Below are 23,096 nucleotides of genomic sequence, written 5' to 3'. Positions count from 1 at the left end.
TCTCCAGATCAATGAATCCTTTGAAACTTTTCTGGTAACATATTTGAATTTTGGATTAGTACTCAATCCATGAGTACTAATGTATCCATGATACATTTTAATTATCTATTGTTTACATCCCTCTTAGAATGTAATGTTTGTGAAATTGGGCCTTTATTTAGTTAAATCACATATCCCCAGAGACTGGTGGAGTGTGAGGTACAAGTAATGATGTGCTGAAAGAGTGAATATGTGAATAAATGACTCTGACTTGACATGAAATGAATTCTAATAATTATTTTCCCATACCTGATTACAATATTTACATTATTCTTTTTTTTTTTGGTTTCTTTTTGAAGGCATACCTGGATTTTGGAGGGAATATCCATATTTTAAAGATTCAAAAATGAAAAATGCCGTTTTTTTCCCCTAAGAATAACTACAACAAAACAGAGTTTGTAAGAAGCACTGTTTGTAGAGAGGAGGCAAAGCTTCACCTCTGTCCACGCTGTGTTTTCACCAGGGGCTCTTTAACAAAAATACAGATTAACAAGAGAAAAACAAGTAGTTTATTAATGCACTCACTGTACATCATATGAAAGAAAGCTAAAAATAAGAGTAACTCAAAGTGATGGCTTGGAACACTGGTTTATACAGCATCTTCAACAAAGGAAAATATATTTGTAGAAGAATGACTGGACAAAGGATAGCAATTGTAGGCTTCCATGAATGGCAAATTATGGGAAGGTAAATCTATGGGAAGGAACTAATGGAGTAAGTTTTGGTTTTTGTTTGTTGCAAATGAGCTGATAAGAGTCTGTCTTTAGTAAAAGGAGAATTTATATCCTGTTTTTAGGCGGAAAGGCGAGGTTGAGAAAACTTTTCTACATTTGTTGCTTTTTACTTACCTTTAGCTGAAAATAATTTCAATGGCAAAGTAACATATTTTGGGGTGGCATATTTCCCTACTCTTAATTTGTTTTTGTTTTTTTTTAACTTAACAACTCTTATGCAAGCAATATCTTTTTAAAACAGGTCCTATTCAAAGAAACAAATGAATATTAGCTTTGTCTGTTCCAGAATTTCTTTATAAGGAAGAACTCAGTTTCATTACTCTTATGGCAGGAAGCTGGAGTTCTTGCTCTGAAATTTTGCTTTCTAAGTAAACCCTGGTACTTTTACTTAGATCATATGTTATATATTTGCATGACTCTCAGCAGAAACCAATAGAGACTATGGAAGGGCATGCTAAATAAAAATAGAAAACAATACATTGGTACTACACCACTGTTTGAACTCTAGGGTATATAAACTACAAGCAGTGGCAGGTTTATGCCACTAAGTGGGCATAATATGCATCTTGTGGTTTGAATTTCTGCATTTGTATATGGCTAGAAGCACAGGTATGCAAATAATTCAAGTCTCAATTCTTTTCTTGATAACACATGGATTGAATCAGAATATGCATACAAGTTCTCCCCCAGTCATAGACCCTTCTCTCTCACAGGAAGCACAGAAGGAAGTCTAAAGCTACAAGGGAGCTCAGTTGGATTGAAAAAATGATAATTAGCATCATTGGTACAATGACAGTTATGCATTTTGGAGTTAAAAGGCTACTATGATCTAATAATATGGAGGGCAAAATTAAGCCCTATTTAAAAAGAAGTTAGGTATGCAAATTTGGGGTGCTGCCATGAGCTTGAACAGATGTTTGAAAATTTAGCTGAGTGTGTTTATTCATTCTAAATATGTTTACATAATGTATTGTAAGCTATTTTCTCAAGCACATTTGCATGGAAATGTATGTGTGGCCCTGATTCTGCCATCTTTAATCATGTAAAACTGCCACTGGCTTCTGGTGGAATTATGCTCATGTCAGTTGTGGCAGAATCCGGCCTGTGGAGAGGGTCTTGCAATCAGTGGAGCAAATGTGCCTATTACCTCCACATGTTCTGTTACACATTAGTGTTTGTAGGCAAAGATTGGCAGGGACTCCATAGGTCTGAAAAGGAGATTTATAGAAAGTGTTCTGAATTACTCAGAGAAATTTAATTATTAATTAATATACACTTAAGTTGTTTCAGGTAATTAATGCCCTGTTAATTTTTTTCCTAAATCTATTTTTTATGCTAAATTTACTTCTCAGTGTCCTTTCCCTACTCAGACCCACATACATACGTCCTGTATGCATCTATTAATGACTAGTAGGAAGGAAAACACCGATTTAGAGGTAAAAAATGCTTAGATGGTTATCTTCTTCATATTACATACAGAGCATTGACAACAAAAGAAGGCACATTTTAGTAAATTTTTCCTCAAATTTCAACAGACTCTTAGTCTGATAGGTTAGAACGTTTTATATCTCCACATTCACTTGTTTAAAGTCTGGATAATCTGTTCTCTTCGGTAATGATTTTTAGTATTCCAGGTTTTTTTTTTTAAAAATGACAAATTAAATATTTAGTACCTTCTATGTGCTAGACATTTTTTTTTCCAGGTTTCAGGAATGCATTGGTGAATGAAATAGAGAAAAAAAGTCTGCCTTCATGAAGCCTATAATCTTTTTAAGAAGAGTACAAAGACATTAAGCAAATTAAGACCAAACGGTTATGATGATGAATTTTATGAAAGAAGAGTACAAATGAACTTGAAAAGAATCACTGGGAAGACTTCATTTGGATTGGGGCATCAACGTAATCTTCTTGATTTAGTGAACTTTAGGCTGACATCTGAAGGATAAATTTAGATTTAGACATATGGAAAATAGGTCTAATCTTCCAGGCAGATAGAACAACATATGTAGAAGTTGTGAGGTGAGAAAATGCTTGGGGAATTGAGGAACTAAGGAAGCAAATGTGAATTCTATGTTCACTGGAATGGCCAGAATAGTGAACAATAGATTAATAGACAGGAGCCTGATAATATATGCCCTCATGATCCTGTTCCAGTATCTGAATTTTACCTGAAGACAATGGAAGCCCACTAAGAAAGCTGTTAAATAGAAATCTGGCACAATTGTATTTTCATTTTCAAAAAATATACATGACTAATGTGTTGAAAATCAATCTGTATTTTATAGGAGTGGAAGCAGGAAAACCAGTTTTGGTAGATACTGCTATAGTGATGATAACTAAGCCAGTATGGTAGAAATAGCCATGAAAGGTAATAAATTGATTTCAGAAAAATACTGAAGTGAATGTGAGCAGAACACTGTGATGTAACAGATATGATAGGATAAAGAATTCAGAAGAGTTCACACCATCAGCCAATATACTGCTTTAAGCAACTTAGAAAATAAACAGAGCCTCATTTAGTGAGAGGAGGCAAACAGGGATGAAAAGTTCAAACTTAACAATGGTTTGAGAAGTCTGTGTTGACATATTGAAGGAAAAATATTAAAGAAAAGCTGAATATACAAGTCTGGAGCATAGAAAGGCTATCCAGTTGAAAATTTGAGATTTAGAATATTACTGGCACATAGTGATTGAAAATCACCTGGAGATAAAGAAGAGTAATGGGCTGTTTTGGATAAAATATTTGTTTCCCCTTCAAATTCATACATTGGAGCTTAAACCGCTTATGAGATGGTATTTGGAGATGGGGCTTTGGGAGGTAATTAGATTTAGCTGAAGTCATGAAGGTGGGATCCTCATGATGGGATTAGTACCCTTATAAGAAAAGATGGGAGAACTAGCTTTCTCTTTCTCCTCCATGTGAAGACACAGCTAGAAGCAGCCATCTGCAAGCCAGGAAAGAGAGCCCCCACTACAAACTCAATAGGCCAACGACTTTGATCTTGGACTTCCCAGTCTCCAGAACTATGAGAAATAAATGTCTGTTGTTTAAGCCACCCAATCTATTGTATTTTGTTATAGCCACCTGCACTGACTAATACATGAGCTCAGTACTGATATCTGGGAACTCCAGCTCAAAGTGACATTTTTCTTTTCATAGAACACTTCTCAAACCAGTGTAAATTCCATTAGCCATATCTTTTATAATATGCACCTACCTTTTATTACCAGACGATTCTGTTAAATTTGCCTTTCACTTCAGTCATCACATTATTCTTTAGTACAGTGAAGTTTATTCCTTTTCCAAAATATCAAAATTCAGTGGTTCTCTTCATTCTATCTGACAATTATTTTTTCATAATGAAGCTTTGGGTAGATATGTGTCACACCATTTCAGCCATCCTCCTAACTTGCCCTTTACAGTAAGCATTCTGTGTTGATGTACTTTTTTTTAGTCATCTTTTCCTCTATTGTAATTCAATTTTTCCTCCCTGACATTTGTATTCTCCCCACTTCATTTGAAACCTAAGTCCTCAAAAGGTAAATTTATCCTTCTTTAAAATTCTTATAACATGCCTATTGGTACATCTTTTTAGTAATAATCCACATGAGGGCACTTAATAAGTAACTTTTGGTTAAGACTTATGCTATGGAGCAGCAATAGAGAGAAAAAAAGCTTTCAAATAAAGGAAGATAAAAGTAGGAAAAGAGTGAGTAATAAAAGAAAATTGCTTGTATCTAATTAAGTAGGAATATGGGGGCGCTTGGGCGGCACAGCGGTTAAGCGCCACCCTTCGGCTCAGGGCGTGATCCCGGCGTTCTGAGATCAAGCCCCACATCAGGCTCCTCCGCTATGAGCCTGCTTCTTCCTCTCCCACTCCCCCTGCTTGTGCTCCCTCTCTCGCTGGCTGTCTCTCTCTCTGTCAAATAAATAAATAAAATCTTAAAAAAAAAAAGTAGGAATGTGGAGCATTTATATGTCTTATCTATAATTTAAAACTTTTCATTGTAGGATGTATATCTTTTTTTAGATTTAAAGAAAAGAGTGAGGCTTAATGAAAATAAATAGATTATTTAGAATAATAGACACGCAAGGGTGGAAGAATGTCTACCTCATTCACCATTAACCTTAGGAAATAACATACTTATGCCAATGCAAAAAAAAAAACACCTATATTTAGATAGTTGGATTTTTAATTATTCTTATGCATCTACATTAATCAAGAATTCATATATTTATTTAGATGCCAATTCTCCTCACAACTACTGTTAACCGTATTTTTTATGATAGCTCAATTGAATGCCGCAGGAAGAAATACTCTTAGACGATCTTTATTTAGGTTGCATTTTCCATGATAATGAAGTTTCCTTATATACCTAGTTAATTTAGAAGTATTGAGTTTTATCAAGATAACTTTCTTATATTATTTGAAATAATCATACAGTTTTTCTCTGCCCAGAGATTGTGTACTTATATCCTACCTTCAACCCTGAAAAAATAAAACAACAAATAAAGTCTTTGTCTGTATTAAAAGAAGAAGAAATAAACTGAACCAAAAACCAAACAAACAAGCAAACAAAAAACCTAAGAAAACAAAACACACATGTTAGATCAGAGTAGAACCAAGTCATACACACTGACCTAGCCATTCTGGGACCTTCACCCATATCTCAGTCATCTTCTCCCTAACAGCCAGGACTTTATTTCCTAACGTTCTCTCAAATTCTGTTTTAGCTATAGTTATTTTATATTTTACTCAAGACCATTGCGTGTGCACATATGTGTACATACCACCATGCTGTCTTCTGGCTCCTGCTTATTTCTTTTAAAATCCCTATCTCCTTTTCTAATGTTTATGCAGAATAACTATTATGGATTACTTTGAAATATGAGGTAAGAGTGGGAGGCACACTCATTAAACTATTTGATAATATACTCTTATCCAAATTAATTCCTTTTTTTTTGAAGAGGATTAACCACTTAAGTATTACTGATCTCTAACAAAACGTGTAGTTGGATATTTAATTAACTCAAATATGATTGATTTGGGACCTTAATTACATCTGCACAATCTCTTCAACTGCCATATTCTAAGGGCTAGAAGCAGGTTACAGGTTTTGACCACACTTAAAAGAGGAATGATATGAGGTATGAACACCAGGAATCAGGGACCATGGGCCATGTTAGAATCTTGACTCTCAGAGTGGATAAGAACACAAGGTAATCAGTGGCGTTTCTGCCTGGGGCAGTTATCATTCCCCGCTTGGTCAAACTTGGTCAGCACAGTAGTTCTCCCAGGTTAGGGTATGCCCCCCAAAATGAGTAATTTTGCCATTGGATAACAGTTCCTTGATTTGGAGTAGAGCATGGAAAACCCCTTGTCCATAGGCATTGGCAATAAGAGAAGCAATCCCAGCATGAGGAGGTGAGAGGGAGAAAGCTAGTATCTCAGTGAACCTGAGGTTGTAGCCTTGGTTGGACTAGCAGTAATCCAGTATACTGGACAGAAATTTAACAGGAAGAGCCAACAGTTGAGTCAGCTGTAAAAGGCTGTGATAAGCTCACTGCATAGATTTGTCAAATGGGAGCTGTATGTGCATTCAGAGGACACGTTGGCCCACTGAATACATCCCAGGCTGTGAGAATGTGCACACGTACCAAGGAAAGTGAGAGGAGCCAGCAGAAGGTAAAACCGGACAGAACTGAAAGCCACCTGGTCTTTGAATATGCTCCCCACACCACATTTGCATCAGGGGGAGAGGGGGAAAGATAAAAGAATTATTGGCTCAGATGTTTGAGCAGACTCTGATCGCAAAGCTAAGCAGACACAGGGGGGACTCCAGGAAGACACGATTAAAATAATAGCAAGAATTTTCAATAACTGATTAGTGGCATAAGTGGTTATACACTGAAGAGAGGACACATTTCACTGGTTTACTCTTGGCAAGTTACTAAATAAACAGGCAGCCAGTCTATCATATAAACAGCAATGATGACAACACTAAAGAAGGAAAAAGGAATACAAAATTGTGCTTATATAGTATTTTAAGTGCCCAGTTTTCTGCCAAAATTACACAGTAAACCCTTGAAAAATTTTTTTAAAGTTATCAAAAATGCTATGGAGTAAGGAGAGGGTAATTGCAATCCTTCACCAGGGATTTTTTCTATTAAGAAACATATAAAGTAAAAGTTATAAAACACAAGGACATTCAATCAACCCATCAATAGAAAGATGAGAAAAAGTCTATGATAAAATAAAGAATGGGCTTATATAAATCAATAATTAAAACAAGAATTGATTAAATTCCAGTATTCAAATATAAAATTTTCCATATTCATAGTTTAAAAACAAAAAATTTCGTATGGTTTTAGGAGACAAAAATTATAAATACAAGGATGGGGTATCATATGTATATCTCTACAGACAAGCAATCATACATATGTACATACATACATACATGTACCAAGTAAGTGCTAAAATAGCATGCTTAGTATTAGCATGGTTAGCTTGATTAGAATGTATGACTAAAAGAATGAAATAAAACAGAGAAATACATGATTCTAACAAAGGCGTACTTCTGTTGACTTCCAAACGATCACCAATAGAAACACATCAATGGGGTAAAGTGAAGTCCATTAGACTTACTAAAATATGGAAGAAGACCAGCTGACATGGTCTCAGTAGTGTCTCCAAATGTGAAAATTATGGAAAGGTTATTATAGGATTTTAGAGCCTATGTTGGGTTATTTTTTGTTTGTTTGATTCATCTCTCCTGCTGGAGAGAGACCTTTTTATTTATTTTTATTATTATTATGTTCAGTTTCCAGCATATAGTACATCATGAGTTTTTGTTGTAGTGTTCAACGATTCATTAGTTGGGTTATTTTAAGACTGGTCTTACAAGCCAGGAAGTTGGTTGGGATTGGGCAGTGTTTATAACATATCATTTTTGGATTGAGGCAAGTCTTTAAATCTTAAAGAATAGGATGTTTTAGGGGCGCCTGGGTGGCACAGGGGTTAAGCGTCTGCCTTCGGCACAGGGCGTGATCCCGGCGTTGTAGGATCGAGCCCCACGTCAGGCTCCTCTGCTATGAGCCTGCTTCTTCCTCTCCCACTACCCCTGCTTGTGTTCCCTCTCTCGCTGGCTGTCTCTATCTCTGTCAAATAAATAAACAAAATCTTTAAAAAAAAAAAAAAGAATAGGATGTTTTAGTTGAATCAGTCTTCTAAGCAAAGTATTTCTTGAAGCAAGAAGGTTCTGTTTTTATTCCTAGACTTATACGGTTGAACATAAGGACATAAAAGTATGGCTGGTACCAATGTTGTGTAGTGAGGGAGTGCTGATTTCATTTCTCACTACAAAAAAGCTAAGAGACATTATTAAAAGTTTTTTTGGCATTATTAAAATGTTTGTCCAACCAACAGGGATTGTATATTCCATTGAAACAGTCATTGAAAACTAAAAAATATTCTTAATTTAGTTAAGGAAAATGCATATAATTGTTTTTAAAAATTTCTAAGCATGTTATTGGACTACAATGCAAAGTTAAATAAAAATATAAACATCAATTTACAAAACACTGAAAACTAATACAGGCAAATCACTCTCCTGGTGAATATTTACATATAAAAAGCCCCCATAAAAAATAAGTCTTTGATTAACAGGAAATTAATACTAATTAAAAAAGTGAAAAAGAGAATATTGCAAAGAGAAACCTGTGAGCTCTGACAGAGTTCACAAAAACATGCATCTATTTAAATGTTAACTTTAAACAAATTCAGAATATTCCCTTCTATGTTTGTGCTTCTAGGAGAGTGGAAAGATTTATATCAGGGCTTTGGATTAAAATTATTTAAATAATAGTAAATATATAAAGTGACTTCAAAAGCATTTAAGTTATAGATTATCTATCTGTTTCTCTACTATCTGTCTATCCATCAGTGTGTGTATATTTCCCCAATATTTGTGTCTAGCCAAGTCAGCATTTATGCTTTTGTAATGTAAATATGTTCAAAACAATGAAATATATAGAGATTCTATAATGCATTTTAAAAAGTCCATTGAGAGGTTCTTGGTATCTATTTAGTGTTCTGGAACCAATTCCAACATGCATGTGTGTGACGGTTTCCCCATAACGCCCAACAAGCAGGGCTCTGGACAACACCTGGATGTCTCTCAGTTTAGTCCCAATTCTGCCACTATCTACCAGAGCATCAGATTGCATAGTTTAAAAGGTCAGTCCCTCAAGATTGCTCCCTTCACCATTTTCAGAAGCCAGCTCCTTTTGTGCTTTTATGGAGGCTTCAGTATAAAGTCAGGATCAACTAAATCACTAGTCATTGGCAACTGATTCAAATTCCAGTCCCACTCTCTTACCCAGGGCTCTGGAGGATGGGACTGAAAGTTTAAACCCTCTCTCACAGGGTTGGTTCTCCTGGCAACCAGCCCCCATCCTAAATTGGAGTCCCTAGTCACCTCATTAACATAACAAAAGACACCTTTCTGGTTCTTCTCAGAAGGTAACAAAGGTTTTTAAGAACTCTGCCAAGCATCCTGGACAAAGACCAAAGATATATATATATAGTTTCTAATTATAAACCAAAATATCACACTATCTTATTTTGCTCACAGGATAAGAAATAATAATTTCTTAGTAAACCTTTTATTTTTTCTATTATTTTTTTATTTTTTAGTAAACCTTTTAAAATAAGGGCGAGCGTATGGCTAAATCATAATGTGAACACATCTCTGAAATGTTTAAGAACACTGAAATGAGAATGGTGTTTAATATTTTAATTTCTAACAATTAAATGAAATAATTATTTCTAATAACAGCAGTATATTATATTAAATTTCAAGTATACAGCAAGTAGAATACTGAATTATTTTATGAGACTATAATCTTTTTTTTTTTAAGATTTTATTTATTTGACAGAGATAGAGACAGCCAGCGAGAGAGGGAACACAAGTAGGGAGAGTGGGAGAGGAAGAAGCAGGCTCACAGCGGAGGAGCCTGGTGTGGGGCTCGATCCCAGAACGCCGGGATCATGCCCTGAGCCGAAGGCAGGCGCTTAACCGCTGTGCCACCCAGGCACCCCTATGAGACTATAATCTTATTCCCAGTTGGATATGTTAAGAAGCTGAGGACAACTCAACTATCCTGGTTAAGAAGAAAAATGATTTCTCTATTAAGTTGTACAGACAAAATATTAATGTACTTTCAAAGCATGGGATTAATTAAGTTGTAATAATTGAGAATAACTAGATCTATCTGTATAGAAATAAAATATGGATGTATCTGTTGAATAATGAACTCTTGAATTAACACAGGCATGTCCCAAATATATCTGCTATATGGCCCCTCCATGTTCACTATAGTCTGGATTGGATTAGACTGAAATAGGCACAGTCTAACAATTATCCCCAGGTTTCCTACTTGCCAAAGATAATGGAGCTGAGCACTGGTAAGCAGATAGTTGAGGAGGTTAAATTACAAGAGAACAGAAAGTTAAAAGTCAATGTTGAGTCAAATAGACTCAATCCAATTCATTCCTATCCTTTTTGAGTGAAGAGTTTATAGAAATGACTTAAATTAATCTATTACCCTTGGCAGCTGCTAAACTCCCTGTTGCTCAAATAAGGGATATTCATGTTAATTTTCAGTTCCTTCAGCGATTTCATGGAACAACTACATTCTCCTTTTGCTGTCAATGATTTTTTGAAAAATTGTTAATACTGAAGAAAAATGGGCACCATTTTAGACACTTTTAGGATTTAGTTTAATGAGGAGCATAGAAAAGCATAGAAATGGAAAAGAACAAAGATGTGTTGAATTTTAGGAGGGGAAATGGAATAGGATAAAGAAAAAATGTTGAAAAGGCAGTACATAAAAGTTTGCCAAGTGAAGTGAGATTAAACGAGAAGGAAGAAGAGCGCACAGTATTCTTTTACACTTTTTATCTCTAATATAATACGATGAAATACAATTTACATTTTCAAGATTGAACTCGCTTCTTCAAATGGTCAAAATCTGAAATCTGGTATCTTATTTTTTGCACAATCCTTTTTCCTCAGTTCCTTCTTTTCATTTTTGAAAAGAGATGTTTTTAGAAAATAAAATGAACTGTTGCATTTTGTGAATTCCTAAGTGCGTTCTGACTGAAGGTGGTGGTGTTGGAGTAGATCAACTCTTGTTCTGATCCCAATAAAATATTTGACTTACTAGCCCAAAGTGAATGTAGGAAAATTTTGCTCTGGGCCCTTTCAGAATTCATCTTTGGTATCTATTCTCTGCGCTTTACCGAAGAAATTTATAGCAGAATAGGATAATGGTTACTTTACTTTCCAAGGTAGTGGAGTTAAGGGGCATGCCGTAGCTATAGGTTCTCTGGTTTGGGATTTTTTAAACTTTATATAGGAACCTTGTTACACATAAAGTTTTCAACTTTTTACTATGATAACCAAAGATACCTGACATTTACTAACTTCATTTTTTAAAGGAAATTTATTTTTGAAAATTCAAAATTATAAATGTAAGGAATAAAATGGAAATAATTTTTAAAGTTAATTCATTCTTGAATACACATTAACATTTAGGAAAGATAAACTTACAAACTTGAAATTAAGGATGGTTCTTTAAATTGGGTGGCTCTTGACCTCGTGCTGGGGTTAGAATTGCCAGATAAAATATGGAACTCCATTTAAATTTGGATTTGTGTTCAACATTTGGGACATTCTTACACCCCCCCCCAAAAAAAGTTTATCTGAAATTAAAATTATCTGGTTATCCTCCTCTATTTTTTATTAAATCTGACAGCTCTGCCTGGAGTGTAATTTAATCATATACCTACCAACCTTTATTTGCAGTTAAGCATTTGAAAATGATGATAGAACACAAAGCAGAACTGGGCAGATGAGCAGTCAACAAACTTGTGAAATGATTGACACTTTTTCTAAAGTGTTACCTTGTATTCCCAAACTTCTCTATATACATTTTAAAGTTGCTTTTCATATAATTAAAGAAATAACATTTCCTAAGACAATAAGTTGAGATGATTAGAAATAAGAATTTAGTAATATCATCTGATACAAAACAATTACAAATCTGTTTTCCAATTTATCTTAAGAATAAATGTAGACAACTGTGAAATGAATTTGGAAAATGTTCCTTTTTCTGTACATTTTTGTTAACACTTGTTTTTTGCATTTTTTATTTTGACCGTTCTGACAGGTGTGAGGTGATGTCTCATTGTGGTTTTGATTTGCATTTTCTTGATGTTTAGTGACATTCAGCATCTTTTCATATGTTTGTTGGCCATCTGTATGTCTTTGAAGAAATATGTCTGTTTATGTCTTCTGCCCATTTTTAATTGGATTTTTTTGTATTGAGTTGTATCAATTTTTTATGTATTTTGGATACTAACCCTTTATCAGATATGTTATTTGCAAATATCTTCTCCCGTTCCGTTGGTTGTCTTTTAGTTTTGTTGAATGTTTCTTTACTTTATTTTGATGTAGTTTCAGTAATTTATTTTTGCTCTTGTTTCCTTGCCTCAGGAAACATATCTATAAGACTATTGCTCTGGCCAATGTCAGAGAAATTACTGCCTGTGCTCTCATCCAGGATTTTTCTGGTTTCAGGTCTCACATTTAGGTGCTTAATCCATTTTGAGTTTATTTTTGTGGAAGGTGTAAAAAGTAGTCCAGTTTCAGTCTTTTGCATGTAGCTGTCCAGTTTTGCCAACACCATTTGTTGAGGAGACTGTCTTTTTCCCATTGCATATTATTGCTTCCTTTGTTGAAGAGTAATTGATCATATAATTGTGGGTTTATTTCTTGGCTCTCTATTCTGCTCCATTGATCTGTGTCCATTTTTGCTCCAGTACAATACTGTTTTGATTACTACAATTTTGTACTATATCTTGAAATCTGGGCTTGTGATACCTCCAGCTTTGTTTTTCTTTTTCAGGACAGCTTTGGCTATCCCAGGTGTTTTGTGGTTCCATACATATTATAGGATTATTTGTTCTAGTCCTGTGAAAAATGCTGTTGGTATTTTGATAGTGGTTGCATTAAATCTGTAGATTGCTTTGGGTAGTATAGATATTTTAACATAATGAGCATGGAATATCTTTTCACTTGTGTCGTTTTTTACTTCTTTCATGAAATTTTTTTCAAAAGATTTATTTATTTTAGAGAGAAAGAGTGCTAGTGGGGAGATGGCCAGAGGGAGAGGGAGAGAGAGAATCCCAAGCAGACTCTGCCCTGAGCTTGGAGCCCGAATCAGGGCTTGATCCCAGGACCCTGAGATCATGCTCTGAGCTGAAATCAAGAGTTGGACACAACCGACTGAGCCACCCAAGCACCCCTCATCAATGTTTTATAGTTCACCTGTGAAGCCATCTGTTCCTGGACTTTTGTTTGTTGGGGTTTGTTTTTGTTGTTTTTTTTTTTTTTTTTTTTTAAAGATTTTATTTATTTATTCGACAGAGATAGAGACAGCCAGCGAGAGAGGGAACACAAGCAGGGGGAGTGGGAGAGGAAGAAACAGGCTCATATCAGAGGAGCCTGACGTGGGGGCTCGATCCCATAACGCTGGGATTACGCCCTGAGCCGAAGGCAGACGCTTAACCGCTGTGCCACCCAGGCGCCCCTGTTTTTTGTTTTTTTGATTACTGATTCAATTTTATTACTGGTAATTAATCTGTTCAAATTTTCTATTTCTTGTCAAATCAGTTTCAGGAGGTTATATGTTTCTAGGCATTTATCTATTTCTTCTAGGTTGTCCAGTTTGTTGGCATATGATTGAACATAGTACTCTCTTATAATTCTTTGTGTTTTTGTGGTGTCAGTTGTTATGTCTCCTCTTTACTTTCTCCTTTTTTCTTTGAGTTCCTCTTCCTTTCTCCCCCTCCCCATCTACCTCCCCTTGTTTTTCCTTCTCTTCTTCCTCCTCCTCCTCATCTTCTTCATGAGTCTGGCTGAAGGTTTATCAATTTTATTGATCTTTTCAAAAACCAGACCCTGATGTCATTGATCTGCTCTGTTGCTTTTTGTTTTGTTTTTTTCTTTTGGTTTCTATTTTATTTGCTTTTGCTCCAATCATTATTATTTCCTTCTACTACTTTTGGATTTTGTTTGTTCTTTTTCTGGTTCCTTTAGATGTGAGGTTAGGTGGTTTATTTGAGATTTTTCTTGCTTCTTGAAATAGGCCTGTATTGCTATAAGCTTCCCCCTTAGAACAGCTTTTGCTGTGACTCAAAGATTTGGGACCATTGCATTTTCATTTTCATTTGTGTCCATGTATTTTTTTTTATTTCTTCTTTGATGTCTTGGTTGACCCATTCATTGTTTCACAACGTGTTACTTTGCCTCCATGTATTTGTGTTTTTTCCAAATTTTTTCTTGTGGTTGATTTCTAGTTTCATAGCGTTGTGGTCAGAAAAGATGGATGGTATGACTTTAACCTTTTTGAATTTCTCAAGACTTGTTTTGTAGTCTTATATGTGGTCCATTCTAGAGAATGTTCCACGTGCACTTAAAAAAAATGTGTCTTCTGCAGTTTTAGGATGGAATGCTCTGAATATATCTGTTTGATCCATCTGGTCCAATGTGTTATTCAAAGCCACTGTTTCCTTGTTGATTTTCTGTTTGATGCTCTATCATTTGATATAAGTGGGGAGTTAATGTCCACCACTATTACTACATTACTGTGGATTACATCCTTTATTTCTTATTTGCTCCTCTCCATATTTGGATACTCCTGTGTTGACAGGTACATAAGTATTTACTATTGTTATATCTTCTTGTTGGATTGTCCCCTTTAGGATTATATAGTATCTTTCTTTGTCTCTTATTAAAGTCTTTATTTTAAGTTCTATTTTGTCTTTTACAAGTATTGGTACCCTGGCTTTCTTTTCACTTCCATTTTCATGATAAATGCTTTTCCATCCCTTCACTTTCAATCAGCATGTGTAATTAGATCTGAAATATGTCTCTTGTAGGCAGCATATACATGGGTCTTGCTTTATTATCCATTCCGTCACCCTATCTCTTTTGATTGGAAAATTTAGTCCATTTACATTCAAAATAATTATTAATAGATATGTTCTTATTTCCCTTTTTAAATTGGTTTTATTGGTGTTTTTGTAGTTTTTCTCCATTCCTTTCTTGTCTTGCTCTCTTCTCTCATGGTTTGCTGGCTTTCTTTAGCAATATACTTGACTTTTTCCTTCTCTCTCCCTGCCTCCCTCTTTTGCATGGTTTTTGATTTGTCATTACTGTTAGGTTTTTATATAATATCTTCTGCATATAGAAGTCTGTATTAAGTTCATAGTCACTTATGTTTGAACTCATTCTTTACTGTCCCCCTACTCATGTTTGAGAGTGAGGCGTCATACCTTACATCCTTTTATTTTGTGAATTGACTGATTTTTATAGATACTTAATTTTACTGCTTCTGTGCTTAAAAACACTTTTTTTTTCTTACTACTTTTTTTTATTCCTGCTTATGATCTTTCATTTCCACTCAGAGTCCCCTTTAACATTTATTGTAGGGCTGGTTTTGTGGTCCTGAATTCCTTTAAATTTTGTCTGTCTGGGAAACTCTTTATCTCTCCTTGTATTGTGAATGATAGCCTTGCTGGATAGAGTATTTTTGGCTGCAGGGGTTTTTCATTCAGCACTTTGAATATATCATGCCACTCTTTTTTTGGCCTGCCAAATTTCTGCTAAAAAATCAGCTGATGGCTTTATGAGGTTTCCTTTGTATGTAACCATTTTCTTTTCTTTTGCTGCTTTTAAAATTCTCGTTTTATCACTACTTTTTTGCTGTTTTAATTGCCATGTGTCTTGGTGTGGATTTCTGTGGGTTGATTTTGTTGGGGGCTCTCTGGGCCTCCTGGATCTGAATTTATTTTCCTACCTTAAATTTGGGATGTTTTAAGCTATTATTTCTTCAAATAAATGTTCTGCCCCCTTTTCTCTCTCTTCTTCCTCTGAGATCCCTATAATGTGAATATTAATTGTGCTTGATGGTGTCACTGAATTCCCTAAGTGTATTTTCATTTTTGTGATAACATTTTTCTCTCATGTTCAGCTTAATTGCTTTCTGTTCCTCTGTTCTCCAGAACACTGATCTATTCTTCTGCTTCCTCGAATCCACTATTTAATCCACTAGTTTATTTTTAATTTCAGTCATTGAGTCTTTCATCTATGATTGGTTCTAATTTATGTCTTCTGTCTCTCTGTTAAGGCTCTCACTGGGGTCCTCCACTCTTTTCTCAAGTCCAGTGAGTATCTTTATGACCATTACTTAAATTCTCTATCAGGCATATTAATTATGTCCACTGTGTTTAGCTCTCTTGCTGTGATTTTGTCTTGTTCTTTCATTTGGGACATACTCCTCTGTCTCCTCATTTTGTCTAACTCTTTGTGTCTGTTTCTGTGTGTTAAGAAAGTCAGCTGTGTCTCTTGCTCTTGAAAGTAGTGGCCTTATAAAGAAGATGTCCTGTAGTTCCATGCAGTGCAGTGTCCCCTATTTACCAGAACCTGGTACTGCAGGGGTGTCTCCTACATGTGTTGCTCGTGCCTTGGGCTAAGCCACTTTTACCTTCAGTCTATTTGTCTATGATGGCTCTCTTTGCCAATTGTGGGCCACTTTGGTCCTGTGTTGTTAGTGGGGTAGTCTGTGGCTGCATTGGACCTGAATTGAGTCAGACCAGGCATTTGCTAGAGATGCAATTGCAGCAAACTTCTGGGTGCTTTCCCTCTGTTGTCCTCTGAGAAGCTTTTGTTGCTGTATGGGACCTGTAGTCAGACCACATGGCTGCCTCCAGCCCACTACTTTGGCCTCAGCTAGACTGGTGTGTGCAGTTGTCTTGCCCTCTCCCTGGGACAGGAGGCAGTTTGGAATGGTGCTGGTCCCTGTCGGAGCTGCTTGCATCCTGCCAGGCTTTTGGCACCACTTTGGATAGGTTCCAGCCAGGGGCCAAGGGCAATTTGGTTGGGGTAGGTCCACAGGAGAATGAAGGGGCAGAAAATCCAGTGTTAGCTAGGTTTGTGCAGGTCTGCAGTAGGAGGGCACCTGGAACCAAGGCCTGGCTGGAGGGGGCATGTTTGCAGAACACAGGGACAGGGCACACTGTTAGCAAGTTATGCAGGGAATGTTAGCACTGTACTGGTTTCCCACAGGTTTCTGTGTCGAGACTGGAGGACAGCGAAAGAAATGGCATGAGACAGCTCCTTAGCTCCTGAAGAAGTCTCCCATCAGTCCTAGCCCCTCCAGCACAAGCTCTGAGATTAGCAGATGATTCACTCCCCCATATACCCCTGGTGTTTTTCAAACTTATCTTTTTATGCTGTATCTCTAAGGCACTGTTTATTTTACTGTCTATTTAAGGGTGGAGACTCAGGGGTGCCTGGGTGGCTCAGTAGTTAAGCGTCTGCCTTTGGCTCAGGTCATGATCCCAGGGTTGTGGGATTGAGCCCTGCATCGGGCTCCCTGCTCAGTGGGAAGCCTGCTTCTCTCTCTCCACTCCCCCTGCTGTGTTCCCTCTCTCTCTGCCTCTCTGTCTGTCAAATAAATAAATTAAATCTTTAAAAAAAAAAAAAGGGTGAAGACTCAGTTTCCTATCATCCTTCTAGCTCTCCCAGAGCCAAGCCTACTGATTTTTAAAATATTAAGTTTAGTTAAGCCCTGCTGATTGTAAGAAGTAGTGAAATTATGCCGCTCTAATTTTCTTGTAGGTTCTAGTTCCTGGGGTGCTTGGTGTGAGGGTCTGGTCATTTCCGCTTTCCATGCTCAGGGTGTATCTCCCTTCTGTAGAACATCCCACAAGTCCATCTGTCTCCTGATCACACCTCTGCCCTTCCTACCCCCTTGGATGTGGCCTCTTCTCTACATTTAGCTATGGAGGGTCTGTTTTGCAAGTCTTTGGGTTGTTTTCTGGGTCATTTACTCTGATGTGGGTGTTATCTAGTTGTATCTGTGGGACAAGGTGAGCTTAGGGTCCTCCTACAGCACCACCTTCCCCAAAAGTTGATATATATGGATTTTTAAAGAAACTAACAAAACTATGAAAAAGGCAAAGGAGATGAAAAGTCAGAAACAAAGAAATAATCTTAAAAGGTAAACTATGCTCGGTCTCTTTAATAGTAACATAAATGCAAAAGAAAAAAGACTTTTGTTTCACTGAAGTATAGGGAAAGTTATCAGATATTGAAAGAGCCCAAAAGGTGGGGGATACGTGCTATTAATGTGTTAACTATATAATTTATACAATCTATTTTGAAGAAGTATCTGACAGTAAAAACAAACAATATATGCTGTTCAACTCAGAAATGCCTTATCTTGAAATATGTCCTGAATAACAATGAAACATTACCCTAACATGTATGAAATAATATTCATTGCAGAGTGTTTATACTAAACATTGAATAGAGGTTTTATTAACTTTATTAAAAATTTTTTATAATGGTATTACATGCAGACTGTATAAAAATTAGAACTAAATGTATTGACATAAAAAGCAACTGGTGACATATTCTATCATGAAAGTAGATATGGTATGTATGACAATCCCACTTACTAAAAAGATAACAAAGTACAATCAGATACCGATAGACAGATTGAGAGAAATATATATGCCAAACTCAGGTTGTTCTATTAGGTTGGTACAGACCTGGAAAACAGTACAACATGCAAAGGATGCATGTAAAATGATGTTGTAAGTGAAACAGTGCCATTTCCCAGTTCTTTTCAAGTTCCTCAGAATGGTGGTCATAAGCTTGGTGATTAATGTCTTTAGGAAGAGAAGAGGAAAGAAACCACATGTTTATAGTTTTACCATTTCAGGCTGATGGTGGGGTCAATTTAAGCATTTAAGTATCTCTTTGCTGGTTAATTCATATCCTTTTTGAATAATAACTAAATAGTTCTGTGTAATGTGCCTTCCCTTATTCCTGTATCATTAGTCATAGCAATCTGACCAATGCCTTCTGCAAGGCTATATTTTTATTATTTTGTTCAAGTGGCAAGTAATACATTTTTTGTTTTGTTTTTTATAATAATATTTTTTATTATATTATGTTATTCCCCATACAGTACATCCCTGGTTTTTGATGTAAAATTCAATGATTCATTAGTTGCATATAACACTTGACTAGAATTTTCTTTTGCATTAGTGAAATATTTTTGGGTCTGTGTTCCTCATCTGCAACTCATTTACTGTTTACTATGGGGAGGTATGTATTTGCACCTCAATCATCCTTTGGTCCTTCTTCCTCTGCTACTGTGAAGGATAGAATAAACTGTGGGGATCATGTTCCAATACAAAAGTCATTGGTTTTGCTCCTCACAATGAGTTGCCCACTTAAGTGCTCTCAGTTTTCTTTTTGGCTTAACCAAAGATCTGAAGCCTCAGGCATCCCACTGCTTTCCTGATATCAGCTGTTGTTCAGAATATGCATTGATTTTCAGCATTATAGTCTTTTATTATTCCCTAAAATGTGTGAAGTCTATTAGACTTCATTACTTTTTTTTCTTTTTTTCCCCTTCTGAGCAAATTATTTTGTGAATATTGACAAACAGATTCTAAAGTTTATGTGTAGAAACAAAAGACCCAGAATAGTCAACACAATATTAAGGGAGAACAAAGTTGGAGGGCTGATGTTACTTCAAGACTTACTAAGAAGCTACAGTAAACAAAACAGTGTGGCATTTGTGAAAGAGTACAGAAATAGGTCAGTAGAACAGAATAGAGAGCCCAGAACTAGACCCATACAAATATCATCAACTGATCTTTGGCAGAGGAGCAAGAACAATACAATGGGGCAAAATAGTCTCTTCAACAAATGGTGCTGGAACAATCCATATCTAAGAAATGAATCTAGACACTGCCCTTACATGTGTTACAAAAATAAAATCAATATGGATCACAGACTTAAATGTGAAATGCAAAATTATGAAATTCCTAAAAGACAACATAGGAGAAACCTAGCTGACCTTGAGTATGATGATGACTCTAGGTCCAACACAAAGGCACAGTCCATGATAAAAATAGATGAGATAGACTTCATTAAAATTAGATTAAATTGAAAATGAGAACTTCTTGCTCTGCAAGATGCATGTCAAGACACTCAGAAGACAAATCCCAGACTGGGAGTGGGGAGTTATTTGAAAAAGACACTTGTGATAAAGGACTGATTTCCAAAATAAAAAGAATACTTAAAACTCAACAATAAGTAATTTAAAAGTGGGCCAAAAACCTTAAGAGACACTTCACCAGAGATAGCATACAGATGGCAAATAAACATGAGAAGATGCTCCATATCATATGTCATCAGGTAAATGCAAATTAAAACAATAATGAGATACTACTGCACACCTTTTAGAATGGCGCAAGTCTGGAACAGTGAAAACACCAAACGCTGGGAAAAATGTGGAGCAATGGGAACTTTCATACATTTCTGGTGGGAAGCAAAATATCACAAAATATCAAGCAAAATTGGGAAGAGAGTTTGGTATTTTCTTACAAATCTAAACATACTTTTACCTTGTGATCCTGTAGTTGTGCTCCTTAATATTTATCCAAGAAATTGAAAACTTACGTTTACACAAAAACCTGTACATGGATGGTTTATAGCAGCTTTATTCAAATACCAAAACTTGGGAGCAATCAAGATGTCCTTCAGTAGGTGAACAGATAAATAAACTGTGGTACATCCATATGGTGGAATATTATCAGTGTTAAAAGGAAATGAGCTGTGACGTCTTGAAAAAACATGGAAGAACCTTAAAGGCACACTGCTAAATGAAAGAAGCCAATCTGAAAACGTGATTTACTATATAATTCTAAGTATGTGACATTTGGAAATTAAAAAAAATATCTGGAAACATGGAGACACTAATAAGATCAGTGGTTGTCAAAGGTTAAGAGGGAGGGAAGGATGAATAGGTAGAGCACAGATTATTTCTAGGGCGGAGAAACTACTCTGTATGATATTATAATGGTAGATACATATACACCTGTCCAAACCTATAGCTTTTACACCAAGAGTGAACCTGAATGTAAATTTTGGATTTCGGGTGTTAGTGATGTGTCAATGTAGGTTCAAAAATTATAACAAAAGTACTACTCTGCTGTGGGACGTTGATCGTGAGGAAGGCTGTGGGTGTGTGGGAGACAGGGGGATATGTGAAATCTCTGTACCTTCAATTTTGCTGTGAACCTAAAGCTGCTCCAAAAAAAAAAAAAGTCTTTAAAAATAAATTAGCTATAGATAAATTTGAAAAAAATTAAAAATGTAAAATATGAGTTTGTGTTAGATTTTGGTTATTATGGCCAGGAAAGTTAAAAAGAAACAAAACAAAAACACCTGGATATTTGGGTAAAGTTCAGAAGGAAATGAGAATACTTAAAATGTTAAATGCTCTTCTAGGAAGAAGAAACACAAAATGCCAAGGCCCTAAGATAGTGCCTTTCAACTAGAAATTACTCTGACCCTCTGGGACATTTGGCAGTGTTTGTATGTAGTTTTGGTTGTCAGAACTTGGGGCAGGGCTTTCTTCTGGCATCTAGTGAGTAGGTACCAGTAGTATACAGAACAGTCCCTTATGACAAAGAACTATCCAGCCCAAATATCTGGTCAGTAATGCTGATGTTGAGGAATCCTGAGAGATTGGTGGGGCTAGATCGAAGTGAGAGGAAGGGCGAGCTCTAGAATGTGAGAGGTAACATGAGAGGGAAAGGGAGCACATCCTCTGTGATAGAAGGGCAGGAACTGTAGGGTTTGTAGCAAAGCAGTGCCATGAGCCTACACATGTTCTAACAGGATCTGCGTGCTCGAGAATATCTTGCTGTGATACGTGACAAGGGAAGATGTGGGCAGCCTACAGAAGAGGCTATGTGTAATAATCTAGGCAAGCAGTGATGTTGTCATGGACCATGCTATAGCAGTGGGGAAGGTGAGAGGTGGCCAAAATTTGAATACGTTTTGAAGATGGAAAAAATTCCTTCCCATATTAAATTTGGGGAGAGAGAGAGAAAGAAATTGAGATACGGAAAGAAAGGACAGCAAGAGCAAAAGTAACGTTGGCATTGACTGTGATAGGAAAGCCTCGGGTAGGAGGTCCTGACTGTCAGAAACTCAGTTCTCTGTATTAGTTTTGAAATCAAATCTATTTTTGAGTCAATATATTTGAATTCCTATGATTATGTCTGTGTTTCGTGAGCTTGAAGACATCTAAGAAAGAAGTTTGGGAGTTGAGATGGAGTTTAGATGTCTAATTTGTATGTTATAAATACAACAGTTGAGGAAATTGGAGATATTTAAATAGTGAAATTAGAAACCATAGAAGAGAGCAGATAGCAGTTTCCTGATTTTGATAACCTGCTATTTTGGAAAGAGGACGAAAACTATTCAGGAGTGTCATAAGACAGACGTAAGAACAATGGGAAGAACTTAAAAGATGGCAGATTTTGACTCAAAATAGTGGGGGGAAATGGTAGCTTAAAAATAATGGAACAACCAGTTAGTGAGGTCTTTGTTTGCTATTAGTAGTTCGTGGTAAATGTGAATGATTGTCTCTCAGAAATATTCTTGGGTTGGAAGGGATAGGAGATCTTTAACATCCTATGCACCCAAAGTATGAAGTAGGACATACCTTTTACTGCCATTCAGTATTGTGTTTCCAAGTCTTGCTATTAATACTATCTACTAATGCACCACACTCAGGTTCTTGGCTGTCAGTGAATGTGGAAAATATGCCAAATTGTATTCAACAATATTTATCTAGAGTGAGATTTACTACATGTTAGTATGAGTTTTATCAAATGATTCAGGTGCAATAAAGAGCATTAAACCATCTTTTCTTGATTCTTTGTGAATTAACATGGGCCCTTTTTTTTCATAGATCTGAACAAAGGAATGATAATTTTCACCCCAATATAATTACCAGTGCACTTCTTTTCCCAGGTGCTGTTGATAAAGAAGGTTATGCCTTATAGACCCAGAACTGTCTGAAGAAATCCATTTTGTTAGTTTTCTCTAGTCAGCACTATTTAACACTTTTGGTCAGAGATAAATATTATCTGGAGGGCATTGTACACTTTGTTCTCCATTTTAAAATGTGCAAATAGGAGAAGTTAGTGTCTATTTTTTGCAATTATTAACTTTTTCTTGAATGAGAAAGGTATGATTACAGCTAAATTTCCTAACACTTGTTAGTTAGGAATTTAAGAATGCCTGAAGCGATCTGAAACTACTTGAGCTGCTTTGGGCTATTTTAGAAAATAATTTGATTTTTTTTTTTTTTTTTTT

Source organism: Ailuropoda melanoleuca, chromosome 14, assembly GCF_002007445.2.
Source record: "Ailuropoda melanoleuca isolate Jingjing chromosome 14, ASM200744v2, whole genome shotgun sequence".
NCBI classification, from domain to species: Eukaryota; Metazoa; Chordata; class Mammalia; order Carnivora; family Ursidae; genus Ailuropoda; species Ailuropoda melanoleuca.
Note: the sequence above shows the minus strand (reverse complement) of the source record.